Here is a 16,637-nt window from a genome sequence, read left to right as displayed (position 1 = left end):
CTTTATTATTTTCTGGTAACTGAACCTCTTCTGGAGGTTTCATGAAGTGTTAGTTGTCGCTCTTCAAGAGCATATTGCCCCTTTATTATGATCATTTGCTCCATTTTCTTTTCAAGGATTGCTTTATTTGGAATCGATTGATCTACCATGCTTCATGCATGCTATAGACTCTGTCCTTCAGGGACTTATAGTAGGAGCATCTGCAGCTAAATATAAAATCAATTTTGATTCAGCAAATGCTTCTTGCACTTGACTAGAATTATCTTTTAAATGACGATCGTACTAACGATAATTCTCAACATATTTCTTAGCTACTTATTATCTCCTCCTTATGTTAGAAAAACTAATATATACTCCAATCGACTTTGGAGAATCCATATTTGTGAATCATGGTATATCTATTAATTACATACCGCACCTCTAAAAGCTATTAGATGGAAAATATATGGTTCCTGACCCTGAACCAATTGAGAGGGAAGAATTGATCATAATTTATTGGTCTAATGCATACAAGAACTATTGCATGAAATATATATTTCAAACCAATACTTTTTTATCTTTGTCTTTGCTCTCATAAGCAATGATTTAGATATATTATATGAGGCATTCAAAGCTAAACCAACTTGAATATAACCAACATTATCAAGATCAATTGTCTTGACTACATTATCTAAAAATTATGCTCTTGACTTAATTTAATTGAGAAGGCAACTTTATGAATGTCAAACTGCAGGTTGATAATAAACGTACATGTGACCATCTTATGGATGCATCATATTAAATGACGGGTGAATGGGCCCTTATTCACCTTTTACGTTTTTCAGAATTTAGAAAATTCAGTCCCAACATAAGCTGGTTCAATTAACTTATCATGAGAACAAGTAATATTTCTTGAAGAATATTCTACTTCTTCATTATATATCTAAAACTCAATATGCTCATCTTCAGAATGACAAAATCATTCACACAATAAATAGAATTATTTAAACTAGTAAACTCCAAATTTATTATGGCATGAATTATTTACTAGAGCAAAAGGTCTACTACTTCAAGAGTAGTTTGCAATACTTTACTATTGCACAATCTTACTACTTCGGAAGTAAATATCAGATTTACTACTTCAGGAGTAAATATCGGATTTACTACTTCAGGAGTAAATTTCAAGATTATATTATTTCAGGAGTAGATTTAAGATAAATTTCAAACTTACTACTTCGGGAGTAAATTTCAGAATAATTCATTCTACTCCTTCTGAATGTGATTTTCACAGTCAAGTGCACATTTATATATCTTACTAAATATCACATTCACCTCAGGGAATGGATCTGTAATTGTAACATTTATAAAAAATTCTCATTCCTTGAGAATGAAGGATAATTAACAATTTATCAAAAGTTTTCATTCTCTGAGAATGAAATATAATTATTACAACGTGCCTTTAGCATATCAAATTATGATACCTTAGGACTTCTGTCAATATTTTGCTACTTCAGAAGCAAATTGAGGTATACATATAATTATTACAACGTGCCTTAAGCATATCAAACCATGATACCTTAGGACTAATGTCAATATTTTGCTACTTCAGAAGCAAATTGAGGTATACATATAGCTGTAGAGAATTTTCTCTATCATATCTTTAATTTCAGATTTACTACTTCAGGAGTAAATTTTTGATTTTCTACTTCACGAGTATTCATATATTCTTCAAGATGAAAATATAAACAAAGTAAACATTATAGTATTACTAGCACATAATGTATTACACAAACTTTATTTATTTACAAGACTAGTGAGATACTATTAACAGAAATGTAAACTAATATAACTTAACAGGGAAGTAAAGCAATCGGACTATTTCATATTCATCATTTACAAGATGATTAATATATCCTTCGGGGATTGTAAGGAAATCTGAGGCATCTAAATTCGTGGGCTCAACATTATCTTCAGAGATAAAGTTTGCCTCAACGTCATTATCTTTTTCCTTAAGGGACGCCTGATGGAGTTTTACTAGATGCTTTGGCATACGACAGATACGTGATCAGTGCCAATTTCCTCCACATCTATAAAATTTGTTTTTAGTGTTCGTCCTTGGCGGCGTTTCAGGAACTTCACCCTTCTTTTTACACTGCTGGTGTTGCGGGTCATTGTTTAGTGCAAGGCGATCACCCAAATTAAAATATCTATCACGACCACGACTGGGGCCAGGACTTCTTTCACTCCTGGTTTGATGAAAATGTGCAGCATTCACTTCAGGAAATGAAGCAGTACCAGGAAGTCGACTTTTATGATTTCTCATTAAAAGATCATTATGTTGTTTAGCAACAAGAAGATGAGAAATTAATTCAGAATATTTCTTGAATCCCATTTCTCGATATTGCTGCCATAAGAGCATACTCGATGCGAAAAAAGTAGAGAATGTTTTCTCTAACATGTCGTGATCAGTTATATTTTCTCCTCATAAATTCAACTGCGATTTAATTCTAAACATCTCAGAATTATAATCAGTTATATTTTTAAAGTGTTGTAACCTCAAATGAGTCCACTCACAATGTGCCTGTGGAAGGACGACCATCTTCAGGTGGTCGTATCTTTCTTTTAAATTATTTCACAATATAAGTGAATTCTTAATTGTGAGGTATTTCATTTTTAAACCATCGTCAAGATGATGATGGAAAAATATCATGGCCTTGGTATGGTCCTGATTTGATGGTGACCCACCGCATCCAAATGTATTTCGACATTCAGTGTCCAGGACATGTAAGTTTTGTCCGATATATCTAGAGCAGTAAATTCATATTTGAATATATTTGATATTATTTAAGAAAAATAAATACTTACCTTTATTATCTGTATTTACTCGAAATGGTAGAAAATCATGTTGATAACGTCTTATAAAATTATATATAAGTAATCAATAATATAACAAAGTGGAAGAAATTGTAGTCTTCTCATTCTATTTCTTTGTAAACTAAGGCTATTTATAGTGGCCAAAAATACAAAATATATTCCACCTTAAGAGGCGGCGTATTACTTGGCAAGAAGCCAAAGCAAAGGAAGCCACATGGCTTACACATGGTATCCATATATCTTAACAAACTTGTTATAATTTATTTCTGCTACTTTGATCAATCTGACTTTTTTGATGTATCTACTATTTTTTAACCAATCAAGAACGCGATCTATTAATTAATAAAGTGTTTTAAAAATCATGACATTTTATGTATAAATCTCAAACAATATAGATACTATAAAATATAGAGAATTTCTATATTTAAAGAATACCAACGCGAACCAACAGCTTTATTTTTTATTTTAATATTTTATTATTATTTTATTTATATTTATATTTTCTTATTTCATAAAATAAATCCTTTTATTTTTTTGTATGCAATCACTCCGCAAAATGCTTATTTTTTTTTTTTTTAAAAAAATTCATTTAATACAAAGTTATTTTTTCCCCAAATTTTTAAATAACATAATTGCAAACAATTATTATATAGTCTTAATATTAATTGAAAATTCAAATAAAATTAAAATTATTAATTAAATATAATTAAATAAATATTACATCATGACAAAATTTATTTTAATTTTCACATAAATATTTAATTTTCAAGATTATTACGTTGCCCCCATAAATGCTCTATTAATGCATTACGAAGTTCAAAATAAACATTTTTATCCTTAATTTTTTTATGTCTAGCTAAAAATTTGTTCAAATTTTAAAAATAAAGAAAATATTAATATACTATTAAAAAGAAAAAATATTAATATAATAAAGATATTACATTAAAAAATAATTATAAATATTAGTAATTTAATTAATGATCTTATATAATTTATAATATATAAAATTAAAATGCTATATAATATATATAATAATCAAAAAGTAAATAGAAGGATGGACAACCTCCAAATTTGAAGAAACAATGAAACACTATTCGTTGAAATAAAGGGCAGCTGGGGATGGACAACCTCTGAATATAGAGTTTCAAGTATAATTTAAAGGGTGGTGGGAGATTGTCTAAGCGAAGTCTTTTATTTGAATCCTTGATAGATAAAATTACCTAATACTTATTAGGGGTGGGTGTTTGATACTTCGATTTGATTTTTTTATTTTAATTTTTTTAATTTTCGATTTTGAAATTATAAGAACTGAAAATCAAATCGAATTTGTTCGGTTCGGTTCGATTTATATAATTTTCGATTCGGTTTTATTATGATTTAATAATTTCAATTTTTTGGTTTTTGGCTTGTTTAATAGGCTACATTATATTTATAAATTGGGCTACTGGACAGCAAGTATAAAACTAATAAGTAATAACACTAGTTTACAAATTGAAGGAATGGAGATGATTAAATATATACAGAAAAGGAAATATGTACATGAATAAATCAGTGTAATATCTGTAAGTGACTAATGTCTAATTTCACTCCAAGTAAAGCCTTGAAGAAGTAAACAAACAGAGTTCTCTTACTTATTGCTTTGGACAGTAATCCTGCAAATATCATTTGACCGCTAGTATCACTCTAGAACCATTAAACCGCAACAGTTAACTGTGAAACAAAAACAAATAACAATTATATATTCAACAGCAAGCCATCATGCGTAAAACAACTTTAACACTTAACATATTATTATTATATATATATATATATATATATATATATATATATATATCATATAATTAAATATATAACACTTGACATTTATTCAACTCTTAAAAGTTAAATATATATTATTATATTATATATATTATATAATTAAAAAAAGTATATTAAAATTTTTAGTTTAAATCAAAAAATCGAATTATGTGAATTTAAAACCCGTAGCCTGAATCGAAATACCGAATTTAAAAAAACAAAAAACAAATTCGAACTGAAAAATCGAATTCGAAAAATCAAACTGATTCAGTTTAATTTGGTATTTTAATTTTTTGATATTTATGCTCACCTCTAATACTTGATGCTACTAGAAAATAATAAATATTTTATAAAATTAATTAAAATGCACATAAATTGAATTGATGAGAACATCATAATTAAAAAAAAAAAGAAAACTATATTTTTTTGTTTGATTTCATTAGTGGTGGACATCAAAGTGACTCACCCATCCTCTGACGCTTTATTGACATTCTCCCACGTTGCTTCTACTATAAAAAGTGGAACAAATAAAATATTTGTTTAAGTTACTCTTTTGATTCGTTCATACTCTTGTTGTTAACATTTTACTCAATTTGACTATTTGTTTTATTTCGGTGGACAGAATTATTAGATATTTATTTTTTATAAAAAGTGATAGATATTTCATGAAATTAATTAACGTGCATTCAAGCTGATATATCATGATTATAGAAGAAGAAGAAGTGGGAATAGTGTTAAAGTATGTGTTTATGCATTCAAGGATACTATGATCTAGTAATCAATGAAGAAAGTTGAGTATCATAACGTTTCAAATTTAAATTTCGATAAAGACAAAATGTTAAGGAATTGTTTGATTGGAAAATAAATTTTCGACAATTATAGTGGGATAAAAATAATACTATAATCTTTAAAAAATAAATCATAAGATGAGTTATCCCATACATTTTACCCTTGGAGTGCTTTGTTTTATCCTGGTATCAATATGATGGGAGCTGATAAATATTGCGTAAACTTAGTCAAAGGACACACAAATTATCCCGATATCCCTATTACTTTCTCCGTTTTATTTTAATTGGTCCCTTTTCTAAAAATATTTGTTTGAATTTAATTGTTCCTTTGATGAAATTAAGAGGATTTTAATCTGTTCTTTCAATAATACCCTCAATATTAAATAACTAAACAAGTTGTATATATTCTAATTTATATTTTAAAAGCATAATTAATAACGTTAATTTGATAAAATAGATCTCTAATAAATATTTTTCTTAATAAATGTACCAACTGGACCAACTATTATAAAACGGAGAGACTATAAAAAAAACAGGGGGTTGTGTGTGTGTTAAAACAGGTTAATCATATGTGGAAGAACACCAAAATGTATATGCACCAGCATGTAGCCCAAGTTCATTTTTCTTTTGTTTAGTACTACGATGTTTGTTTTCAAGTTGACAATTTAAGGATTTCATATGGTTGTGTAGCTTAAACAATCTAACATAAATAATCTTAGTAATTATTCAGGAACGTGGAACTACATGATTTTCACATCAATCTAATTACAATAATTTATGGAAGAATACATACCTGAATTCTTCATGGTTTTAGCGGAAGCACATCAAGAACAGAACGTATTGTTTCTCTCTCTTAACCTTATTTTACAAAATAAAATAAAGCACATCAAGAACAGAACGTATTGTTTCTCTCTCTTAACCTTATTTTACAAAATAAAATATGATGGAGCTTATTCTTGTTTTGACAGAGAGAGACCCCTTTTATAATAGGAAATAGTCAGTTATGTTTTCACGTTCCATCAACGTGATTAGTGGATATAATAATTATCCACTAACAGTCATTAATTATCCTATTAAGAGTCAGTAATTATCCTACTAACAGATTAATCAGTAGTTTAATCCTACTAGGTAACTTGGTTTTTGGATTTAACTTATTCAATAATTATTAAACCAACAAATAAATTAATTATGTCGGTCATAGAAAATTTACGTTCTCCCACTTGGCACACACAATGTTAATTTAATGGTTTAATAATTTAATGGCTTCCGCTCTTGTTTATCTGACTCTTCTCTTTTTGTGCAGCAAACTTCTAAGCACACAACATATGTTCTTGTCTATGTGGATGACCTTATTCTAACTGGCAGCAATTGTGATTTCATCACTGCATTTATTCGTTCTCTTGATCAACAGTTTTCTCTCAAAGATCTTGGTTCCTTAAATTATTTTCTTGGTATTGAAGTATCTCCAACGTCAAATGAGATCATTTTATCTCAAGACAGGTATATTTGAGACTTACTTCGTCGAACTAACATGGTTGATGCAAAGCCTATCTCTAGTCCGGCTGAACCTGGATCAAGACTTACTCTTTTTGGTGATCCCCTGCCTGGTGCACTTCAATATGTTACTATCACTAGGCCAGAAATATCCTATGCAGTCAATTGAGTATGCCAATTTATGCAAGCACCCACCACTGTTCATTGGTCAGCTGTCAAACGCATACTTCGATATCTAAAAGGATCCATCCATGATGGCCTCTTACTACGTCCTATGTCTGATTCTAGCCTCGTAGCCTTTTCGGATGCTGGTTGGATCTCGGACATTGATGATACTCGCTCCCAACATGGTTTTGCATTATTTTATGGAGGTAACCTGATCAGTTGGTCTTCTCGCAAACAAAAGGCTGTAGCCCGCTCAAGCACTGAAGCTAAGTATCGTGCTTTAGCTTTTGCAACTACTGAATTAATTTGGGTTCAGCAACTGCTCAGTGAGCTACGTGCTCCTCTCACTGCACCCCCTATTGTCCTTTGTGATAATCTTAGTGCACAGTTTTTTTCTCGAAATCCTGTCATCCATCAACGGTCGAAGCATATTCGTCTTGATTATCATTTTGTACGGGAGATGGTTGAAGATCAATCGTTAGTGGTTCGCTATGTTTCATCTCAAAATCAACTTGCAGATATATTTACTAAAGCAATTGGCACGAATCGGTTCCTCAATTTTCGATCCAAGCTCATGGTTCGATCACGAACATGATCTTGCAGGGGGCTATTGGAGTTTATTTTGAATTTGAATTGTTGTAGCTTTTTCTGTAACAAAAAGATTATCTTTCCTGTAAAAATAGGCATTAGATAAGACTCTTATAGTTATCTTCATCATGTACAAAATTTGTATAAAAAGAGATGTAACCAGCAGAGTAATAAAAAAAGCACTTACGTTCAAACCTTCTGGTGTGCTCAACTTTTCTATAACCTCCAACCAGTAATAATATATTGGCAGATTCTGTTCGAACTTAGCACATACGTTCGATCAGACTGCCATCATTTTTAATAGATTGGGAGCGTTCAAAGACTCAAATGAAGGTGAAAGTGTTATGTTTTTTTTTTTTTCTTATTCACGTTGAATCTGAATCTTAATACAAAATATTGAAGAATATATAGTGGATAGAGGTGAAACATGATTGACCATGAAGAAATCTCAGCTCCACTTAGTAAGCATTCACAAATTTTCTCCTTTTCCGCTCCCGTTTTATCGTAGATTTTGAAGTTGAAATTTGAGTTTTTCGAAAGTTGTGATTTTTGGAATTTGAAGTTGTGTTTGGACGTGCATCTTGCTTTGGAAAAATTTGAAGTTTTGATTTGATCCAATTTGAAGATAAATTTCAAAATGTATAGTCAAATGTTAGCTTAAATCCTCATGAAAAATCTTCTTATATCGATAGAGACCAATCCAATTTTTTGAGTTTATGGGTTCTAGATGAATTTTTTTAATGCAAATATGTAACATTGATCAAAGTTTTCAAGTTCTGTCGAACTAGTAACTAAAACTCTAGGCAGAATCGATTCAGGATTTAACTTTGATGGATATGAATCTATTACACTTTTGATAATTATGAATTCAAAGTTGATGATTCAGTTGAATAATCCATTGAGATGAATGCTTCATAGATATTATGTGATTTACTTTTTTCCCGAAATATATGCATAGCGAAAGCTTAGTACACTGAGCTACTATGTACATATATATGCATTTTTACTTGCTTACAACTTTGGATCTTTCTATGAAAATGTTGCAGTTGATAAGCAGAAGGAGAAATATTCACACTATAGTGATGATGTTTCGAGCAGTTCTCAGTCAGAAAATTCACCAATCGAACAAGTATCACTTACAGTTCCGATCATCAATGATCCAACACTTCCAGTAGTAACATTCAGAATGTGGATACTTGGAACACTAGCTTGTATTCTCCTTTCATTTCTCAACCAGTTCTTTTGGTTTCGTCGAGAGCCTCTTTCAATCAGTTCAATCTCAGCTCAAATTGCGGTAGTACCTCTAGGTCACCTCATGTCTATGATGATCACAAATAGAGTATTCTTTAAAGGAGGGAAGTTTGAATTTACGATGAATCCAGGAACGTTTAATGTGAAAGAGCATGTATTGATTACGATTTTCGCGAATTCAGGCGCTGGGAATCCTTACACGTTTCACATTGTTAGTGCGGTGAAGGTTTTTTATAAGAGAAATGTGACTTTTTGGGTTTCGTTGATTGTTGTCTTGACGACTCAGATATTGGCCTTTGGATGGGCCGGGCTTTTTCGGAAGTATTTGGTGGAGCCCGCCGCTATGTGGTGGCCCCACAATCTTGTTCAAGTTTCTCTTTTCAGGTACTTTACTATCCAGGTATCATAAGAACATGTCACGGTATTGAAAACTTTGGTTCGATAATTCTCATTTTTGGTTTTTAAAATGCTATACTATTATCATAACAAATTGATTCGGTATGGTTTGGTATCTTAAGGTTCAATCTCGGTATTTTGCAGTACGATAAATAACCATACCTTGTTCAGCTTCAACATTACTCCGGCTTTTCATAGAGCATCTGAATTATAGTATCATCCTCAGTCTAATGCGTTATACAAGTAGAAATATTGAAAAGAAAGTACAAACATGCAATTCTCTTTGTTAATCAATTACACAAAAGAGATATTTCTATCAAGATATGGTAATCAAAATTCCAATTTCATAAATGTTGTTTAGTGGTTGTTGTGATTAGTATGCTTACTGAGGTTTTCGCTTCTAAATGGCAGGGCGCTTCATGAAAAAGAAGAGAGAGCCAAGAATGAATTGACGCGAAACCAGTTCTTCCTCATTGCATTTTTATGTAGCTTTGCTTACTATGTCTTTCCAGGTTACCTTTTCCCGATGCTAAGTTCCCTTTCATGGCTATGTTGGATATTCCCAACTTCTGTCCTTGCTCAACAGTTGGGTTCGGGGCTTCATGGTCTTGGTATCGGTGCCATTGGACTCGATTGGTCTAGTATATCCTCTTATCTCGGAAGCCCACTAGCTAGTCCATGGTTCGCTACTGCAAACATTGCTGTTGGATATTTTCTCATAATGTATGTTGTTACACCTTTTATGTACTGGTCTAATGCGTACAAAGCCAAGACCTTTCCAATATTCTCAGACGGCCTCTTCACTCCAGATGGTCAAAAGTACAACATCTCAGCTATTATCGATCCAAATTTCCATATTGATTTCAATGCATATGACCGTGAGGGCCCTCTCTACCTCAGCACTTTCTTTTCAATGACATGCATTCAGCTTTGCTTGCCTCAGTGCCACAGTCGTTCATGTCTTCCTCTTCCATGGACGGTAAGTTGCAATCTTGGACAATTGATAATATTTGCAAGTTGAATGCCTATTTATGTGTATCTCTTTGTCTATATTCTATTCGATGTATCTGAGTCTAGACTCTGTGTCTATGTCTACAATATTATAATGTGCTTTTGGTGAAACTCGCTTCATATTAGTTTATAGGTTGTTATACACTTTAGAGCTAATATAACTCCAGATTTTTGCCAAAGATATAACGGAATATTGGTATTTTTGTCGATATAGTAATCTTTATGCTGAAATATCAAAAAGGATCAGATAAGTTATATAACTTGTAAGCAACATTCCAATCAAAAAGTAATTTCTACTAGTTTTAGCTTTGGTACATGCGGCAGCAAATATCAACTCATCGAGTTTTGAAATGTAGAGATAAATGGCAGCTGAGCAAGTCGGCTTTCCAAGAGAAGAAAATGGATATACACACAAAACTCATGAGAAAATACAAGCCTGTTCCTGAGTGGTGGTTCTTAAGCATTCTTCTTGTAAATATTGCTGCAACAGTATTTATATGTGAATATTACAAATCGCAGCTCCAATTACCATGGTGGGGTGTCTTGCTGGCGTGTGGTCTTGCTTTCTTTTTCACCCTTCCGGTTGGAGTCATCACTGCTACTACAAACCAACTAATGTGCTATATTCTATTTAATAGCTGTTTCAATCATCCATAGCTTTTGTTGATCGAGTCCTACCCTATTATTTATTCCTTTTTTGGTAACCAAGTTTATTCCGTTACTGATACGGATATGTTGCCATACATAAGCTGAGACTAGTATTGTATTAGTATCTGTCTTGTACATTCTAGTTGATTTTGGATTTGGCATAATCTAGATGTAAGCATCGTGATTTTGCATTTGAAGATATACAAAGCTATCTTCGCTATTCAAACACCACATGAATTCATTGTGGTTCTAACCTTCCATTGTCTTTTTGGACAGACTCCTGGTTTGAATGTGATAACGGAGTACATAATAGGGTACTTGTATCCCGGTTATCCAGTAGCTAACATGTGCTTTAAGGTGTACGGATACATCAGCATGAAGCAGGGATTAACCTTTTTACAAGACTTAAAGCTTGGACATTACTTGAAGATTCCTCCTAGAGCTATGTTTATGGCTCAGGTTGGCTTTTCTTTTCCTTCTTCCATCTGTAAATCCGTACATGTTGGCACGTGAAACTATCTCGGGTGCCTGGTTGACTGAATAGTCCTACAAGTTGTAATCGTTGTGCTTTGAACTCTTTAATCAGGTTGTTGGAACGTTGATATCGGCTTTAGTGCATCTTGGAACAGCATGGTGGCTCATAGAAACTGTCCCAAATATTTGTGACAGAGCTTTGCTTCCTCCTGGCAGCCCGTGGACCTGCCCAGGCGATCACGTATTTTATGATGCCTCAGTCATCTGGGGTTTGATTGGTCCGAAAAGAATTTTTGGAAACCTTGGGCATTACTCTGCCCTAAACTGGGCCTTCTTATTTGGAGCTATAGCTCCTGTCATTGTTTGGATCGCGCACAAGAGTTTTCCTAACCAGCAGTGGATCAGGTTAATCACAGTGCCTGTGTTATTAGCTGGAATAATACAGACGCCACCAGCTACTTCTGTAAACTACAACAATTGGATCATCATAGCTTTTCTTTCTGGATTTGTTGTTTATAGATACAATCGGAAATTGTGGAGTCATCACAATTATGTTTTATCTGGGGCGTTAGATGCTGGATTAGCGTTTATGGGAGTATTATTGTATTTATGCTTGGGAATGGAGCATGTTAGGCTTGACTGGTGGGGAAGTGATGCAGATCGATGCCCATTGGCTAAATGTCCGACTGCTGAGGGGGTTGTGGTTAAAGGATGCCCAGTTTTTTAAGTGATCAGTGAAAAGATGTGCGTGCACTTATTCGAGTTGTTTGATCATTCTTTCAGTGTATTATGTTTAGATTTTTGATGCAGATGCCTACGTTTCTCTTTATTGAAAGGGAATAGTACAACATGGATGGACACAACAGTTCGATGACTTACATATACTTTTCAAGAAGAGCCATCATCATGGACCAGTTTCTGGGATGTGTATCCTCTATCCTCAAAACTCGGTAAACATGAGACGCGCACGTGGCTCCCTTGTTGTGTTGATTGTCATTTCTCGAACTGCATTTCAGGCTTATTCTGGTGCAAATGTTTGGTATTCTTGAGTGAACTTGTCCTAATATTCGTGGGATTCGTTTATCATTTGAAAGGAGCTTGAAATGCCAAAGGCCTATTAGGAATGGTGTGGATCAAATCGTAGTGCAGTGATTCAGGAAAATGCCATGTAAATTTGTTTCAGTTGCTCGGACTCGAAGTGTTGCTGCACCCGTGTCTAGGCATCCAAAAATGCACTTCTTTTGAAGGATCTAGGATCCGACACGCACCGAATGACATTTTTAAAGAGTCCGAGCAACATAGATCGGTAGAGCATTGTAAAATGTGCCAATGAAAGAGCGATTCTTCTTGTCATTCTATTTTGGTCGTCTTTGTACAAGTGCTAGTAACTACAGACATTTCACCACCTTTCAGACTTTCTAATAAATCTTTTTTTTCCTTTAGACATCGTGATCCGGTCATTTCCCAGATCCCCACATAACGAGAGTTTTAGTGAATCAGACAAGTTTTTAAAATAATTATGGTAGCCTGACCTGTTTGTGCAGACTTGAATAAAATTTGACAAAATACCTGCTACCTTCCACCAACATAGATACTGATAACTTCGCAGGCTTAGAAAATGAAAAAAAGTCATCTAATATTTTTGCCTTTGCTAATATGACTTTCTTAATGTTCTCTCATCTGTAGTAAGTAATTGAGCAAAGCAATTTACAATGAGTTAGCTTAACTTATTTCTTTTTTTTTTACTTGAAATAAAGTTTAACAAGGTAAAAATAGGCGTTTGACCATGAAAATTAAAGAAAAATTTACTTTATTTGAAATTTTCAAAGTTGAAATTGGAGTAATGAACCATAGTTATTGCAATAAATATTTGGAATTTGTTAAGAAACAAGCTTTTGGATGTCTTCCTCCTCTTTGATTTCAACTTTGTACCAATAGCAATTGTCAATTTTGTACAAAAGTAGCAATTGTCAACTTTGTACAAAAGTTGTTGTAGGCAAAAATTGCCTATATAAGGATACAATATTTTCACTTTGAAGAAATAATACAACAAGATATATACAAAACAATACATAATATACTCTTTGCTATTTCTTTTCTTTGTTTCTTCCGTTATTTTATAACAGAATTTAAATTTATTTTTTTTTAAAAACACATTCTTTTTTTTTTTTAACAGATTAAAAAAGTAAGCAATACAAACAAATTGAAACGGCTACAAGCTACATATTTTAAACTGAATTTTAAATCAGTGTGATGTTCTCTAATTTTTACTCCCTCTATACCATATTAGTTGCCCATGATCAAAAATAGTTGTTCCATTTTATTGTCCACCTTACTAAATCAAAAGAGACTTAATTGGATTTTTATCATATTATTCTAACAATTTAAAAAAAAAATGTGAAAGCACCTATTTGTAAACTTTCAAAAAAGTTTTTAAGGGTAAATTAGTAAAACTATCTTTTTATTTATTATAATTTCGTAAGATGCGTGTAAAAAAAAAAAAAACAACTAATACGAGACCGATAACTAGAAAGCAGTGTTTTAAACGTCAGTCCCGAGCTCGCCTTGAGGCTTGCCCCCAGGCGAGGCATAGTCAAAAAACGCTCTGAGGCGTTGTGGGAAGGAGAAAGCATCGAAAGGCGAACGCCTCAAAATTTGAGGTGCTCCCCTAAACATTAGAGTGTTCGCCTGTGAGATGCAAATTAGGCGTAAGCCTAGAAAGTTTACAAAGTAGAATGATTTTATTTATTGTTTTGCGAAAACATCAAAAGGTGAACGCCTCAAAATTTGAGGTGCTCCCCTAAACATTGAAGCATTTGAGGTTCAAATTAGGCATAAGCCTAGAAAGTTTACGAAGTCAAATAATTTTTTTTCTTATTAAATCTCTAATTTAAACTTAATACTAAAATATATGGTTGGCAAATACTTATATACTCATCAAAAATAAAAGAAAACAACTTAAAAGTCACACTTTCAAACGTATTTATTGGTGGTGTCAACGACGATGCTATTCAAGAAGATACTCGGTGCACTTTCTTCATCGTAATTCTTTTTTTTTTTTAAGTTCTTTTCAAGTTGCATAGTGATGAGCTTTTAAGTAATCTACTTTTTATTTTACTCTCTTTTAAAATACAATATATGTATATGAGTGCATAAATATATTGATCGACTAATGGGTAGGTGAGGGTTGATTAATTATGTACTATTTTTTTATACAAACTTGTGTTTTTGAGGACATATAATAGTTTATTATATGAAAGATAACGTCATCTATTAGTTGTATTACGTGGCTTTGGTTAGTTTTTGTTTTGCTGGATCAGTTTTAGATACATACTTTACTTATTCTTTTATAATTTTGATGTAGCTTTATTTTTTTGGGTGATTTATCTCTTTTAGAAAATATTTATTTTTAGTTATATTAACTTATAAAATATTAAAATTAAAGGATTTGTATAACTTACGTCCCAATACCTCGGAACTTAAGCATCGCCTCATATTAGGTAAAACACCTAGGGATCATTTGGTAGAGTGTATTAGGAGAAATTATTCGTGTATTTAGTGTAGTATTATTGAAACGCCTCGGACTTTGGTCTTTGCAATTTTTTTGAGCTTTATGCTCTCTGTCCTTCTTACGACTCACACCATGAGTGGTATGGTGTGATTACAGGTCAGGTGACCCTAGTCATAACTTAACCAGTGTGTTATTGGCCAAATTCTCTCCTGGTTACGAGAGACTCCTCACGAATTGTATAACCATGTGACGAGTAGTTAGGGTCCTGTCGTCCAGTGTCCAAGTCCTTGGCGTTCTGTGTTGGTCACGACTAAAACATACGAGTCGTATGGTCTAGTGACGAGTGGGACTAGAAAGTCGTAAGTTGGACAGTGTGTGGTATTTAATTCTCTGTCTTGGTGACGACTTAATGGTACGAGTCGTAAGTTGTAGTGAAGAGTCAATGGCTAGACTCGTAACTAAAGGTGGGATTTTACAACTTTAAGTTGGTGGTACTTTGGACATTTCTCACCTCAAGCCCTTAAGACCCGGCGTCTTATAACACCTTTTGGTCAATCATTATACCCTTTACAAGATCAAACTCTCTCTAAAACCTCTCAAGAAAGATTGGGGTAGGGTTTCTTCAAAGTGGTCATTTAAGAGCTTAAGAATCAAATTCTCTTCGTGAATCTTCGTAACTCAGGCATGTGAATCTTCCCTCATTGTTAGTTTACTAAAAGCATATGTTTAAAGCATTATTCATGAATCATTAATGGTGATTTTGAAACCAAGGTTGAGGGTTTGAATGGATATTATTAGGTATTGCTTCCTTATGATTTAATTTATGATTATGCATGTTTTAATAATGGTTTTGCACATGTGGGTGAATTGGGAATTGTGGTTTAACTAAATAGTTATGTTTAACCCTAAATATGATGGTTTTGGTTTTGACAATGGTATGACCTTAACCTGTTTGTGAAATTGTCAATGAGAATGATCTTGTCACGTGATGAATTGTATTTTGAACTAAGGCATTGACCTAAGGATGTTAATGTTTGATAAATGATTTTATGAAGGCCTTGTTGGCCATAAATTGATTTGAAACACTAAATAGGTTCGAGTCCCTAAATGTTGAATTGAATTGACGTCTTTGTTAGACAATGGGTTCAAGTCCCAAGATGATTAATAATGGTTATAACATGTTGTACGCTTGCAAGTGGAGTTGGTATGACGATACCAACGGGATGCCTTTGGTAATTAATTGGATTAATGATTGTTTATGTGCAATGAATGTTTTAATTGGTCTTTAAATCGGGATGTGTAGCCGAGCTGTGAAAGTGGAGTTCGAAGGACTGACATTGAAAATCGCGCTAGCGGGTGCGAGTGTCTATATGACCGGGAGGTTCGAGTCCCCCAAACTGAATATATGAATGGGAGGTTCGAGTCCCCATATTGTATACATTGGTGCTTAAGTCACCTGGACTATGCCGGAAGATTCGAGTCCCCCATAAAGGTATATACGAATATGGATATTCTCTGGTTCGTGCGGCTACACGCACTGATGCCTTGCCAGCTAGGGGAGAGTTGGGCCGATATAGCCCGTGGGTACCTTGTCATATGACGGTTATGGTACACAATCCAGGTTAAGATTTTTTAGAGTTCATGCTAAGCTTTGTTCCCTA

The 16,637-nt window shown here is 33.0% G+C and overlaps 1 pseudogene; it reads left to right on the top strand.

Moving 5' to 3' along the window:
• Nucleotides 1-8,112: 8,112 nt before the first annotated feature.
• LOC107869810 lies at nt 8,113-12,231 on the top strand (annotated as a pseudogene).
• Nucleotides 12,232-16,637: the final 4,406 nt, after the last annotated feature.

This window comes from Capsicum annuum, chromosome 4, assembly GCF_002878395.1.
Source record: "Capsicum annuum cultivar UCD-10X-F1 chromosome 4, UCD10Xv1.1, whole genome shotgun sequence".
Taxonomy (NCBI): Eukaryota; Viridiplantae; Streptophyta; class Magnoliopsida; order Solanales; family Solanaceae; genus Capsicum; species Capsicum annuum.
Note: the sequence above shows the minus strand (reverse complement) of the source record. Positions and strands in the feature narration are given on the sequence as shown.